Source organism: Nuphar pumila, chromosome 5 (genome assembly GCF_984573655.1).
Source record: "Nuphar pumila chromosome 5, dmNupPumi1.hap1.1, whole genome shotgun sequence".
In the NCBI taxonomy this organism is placed as follows: Eukaryota; Viridiplantae; Streptophyta; class Magnoliopsida; order Nymphaeales; family Nymphaeaceae; genus Nuphar; species Nuphar pumila.
Window position 1 is genome coordinate 27,508,265 of NC_143253.1, and position 2,270 is coordinate 27,510,534.

The window sequence follows — 2,270 nt, forward strand, 5'->3', positions numbered from 1 at the left end:
CTGTAGGGGTCTGCCTAGGGGTGGCAGTGGACCTGGGGACAACGGGCCCCCGCCCCGCCTCGCCCCATTTGGACCGGGGATGAAGGGCATGAAACGGGGATGGAGGCAGGGATGAAGGTTAAAATCTATCCCCGTGCGGGGATGGACTTATGCTTTCCCCTGCCTCACCCGGCCTCGCCCCCGTCCCCGTCCCAGCCTTGCCCCGCCCCGCCCTGGTCTCGTCCTCAATCCTTCAAGGAATGACTATAGACCGAAGGGAAATGGGGCCTGCCTCGCCCCTGTTTGGACCGGGGATGGAGGACTTGAAACGGGGATGAAGGCAGGGGTGGAGGTTAAAATCCATCTCCATGCGGGGATGGAGGTTCGGATTTTGAGACGGTCCCCCACCCCGGTCCACTGCCATCCCTAGGTCTGCCTAACCCCAGCTTGCCTTTCAAAAAAAACTTCAGAGTTGGTTCTGGCTTAGATCGTATGGCGTGGATGATTTTTGTTTGAATTGGGATTCATGCATATGCCTGGTAAGGTTCGATCAAGCTGGGCTGGGAGACCTCTTAGGGGACCGGCCTAGACTCTTTGGCTCAAGTCTCCGAGTTGTTGTGGCTAAGGTGCAAGGTGGGTGCAATAGCTCGTGCCTGCTTTGACCGAAAGTCTAATCAGCAGAAAATGAAACGAAAGCCAAAAGGTGTTTTCAGGAAAAGAACAAAATCAAGAATGGAAAAAAAAAACGTCGACAGCAGGGTTCGAACCTGCGCGGGCGTAGCCCAACAGATTTCAAGTCTGTCTCCTTAACCACTCGGACATATCGACGAGTGATGATAAATTGATACAAATAAAGTAACTTGTAATTATGTGATCTCCGTGTGACATCCCAAATATCTGGCGCCACCCTTAAGATCCGGAAGCAGATCAGGTCATGCTGAAAATGAGCGTTTTTGCTCATGCGGGCATCTTGGCCGTCTGTTTGCATTTTGGATGAATGCCACGTGTTTTTTTTGACTTTTGAGCTTTTTTAAAATGCAAATCGGATGGCCACGATGTCAGCATGAGCAAAAACGCTCATTTTCAGCATGACCTGATCTGCTTCCTTAAGATCCTGTATAGCCGTCTGCTTATTAAGGGTGTGAACGAGTTCTACGCGGGTTCGATTCTAAATGTACTTAAATCCAAATTATAAATTTTAAGGAATAAATTTGAATATGAATCTGGATCTGATAAAGTAGAGTTGATCCTGATTGTAAATGTAGGTGGCAATATTGAATCCATTTGAAAAGGTCGCAAACAAGAATTTTGCATGCAAAACGTAAATAAACCTCGTTATATATATATATATATATATATATATATATATATATATATATATATATATTTGAATGCAAATATATCAAAAAGCACCAAGTTAGGAGTTGGGGCTCCGCTTGTCTGACAGGAGCAGTTAGTGCACGTCACCTTGTGGTGGGACGTTGCAAGTTCCAATCCCAATGGTATACGGTTGTATAACTGGTAGGGGTATGCCAAACCCCAGCCTCCTCTGTCAAGAAAAATGTTTGAATTCTTAGCATTTTCTCATGCTCAAGGGAGTGAGACACATCACCTTAAAGAAGTGGCAAAAATAAAGCTAGGGATGGCAGTAGACAATGTCTCCACCTCCGCCCCGTCTCAAAATTTCGTCCTTCATCCCTGCCTTCATTCCCGCACAGGTTTTGATTTTAACCTTCATCCCCATTTCATGTCTTTCATCTTCGGTCCAAACAGGGCAAGACGGGTCAGGGACCCATTTTCCCTTAGTCCATTGTCATCCCTAAAGAGTATTTTAGCATTTTACTAATGGGGGTCGTATATGGGGTGGGGGCAGGGCAAGGTGGGGCAGGAAAAAGCATAAGTTTATTTCTGCCTCCATCCCCGCATGGGTTTTGATTTTAACCTTCATCCCCGATTCATGTCCTTCATCCCCAATCCAAACGGGGCGAGGTGGGGCGGGCCCGTTTTCCCCTGGTCCACTGCCATCCCTAAATAATGCTAAAGGAGTTTCCACCCTTTTTGAGTGCCCCCTTATTAATACTAGGAAGAAGTGAGCTGATCCACGGTTACAAAAGAAGTGAGCAGGTGCTGAGGTCTATAACCTCAACTCTCAAGCACATTCTTCACCAATCCCCATGGAGGGTGTGGGTGCCCATAGCCAATCATAGCTGATCGACTACACATGCATCCATCACAACAATTGCTATGGAGATTAATGGAGAAGGTGCTCGAGTCAATCACCCAAAGCACCG

At 47.2% G+C, this 2,270-nt stretch overlaps 1 non-coding gene across 1 annotated transcript; it reads right to left on the bottom strand.

Annotated features, from left to right (window-relative positions):
• Window positions 1–725: 725 nt before the first annotated feature.
• On the bottom strand, window positions 726–807 carry TRNAS-UGA (transfer RNA serine (anticodon UGA)). Its single transcript has one exon. It is a non-coding gene; the product is annotated as a tRNA-Ser (tRNA).
• Between the last annotated feature and the right edge of the window lie 1,463 nt (window positions 808–2,270).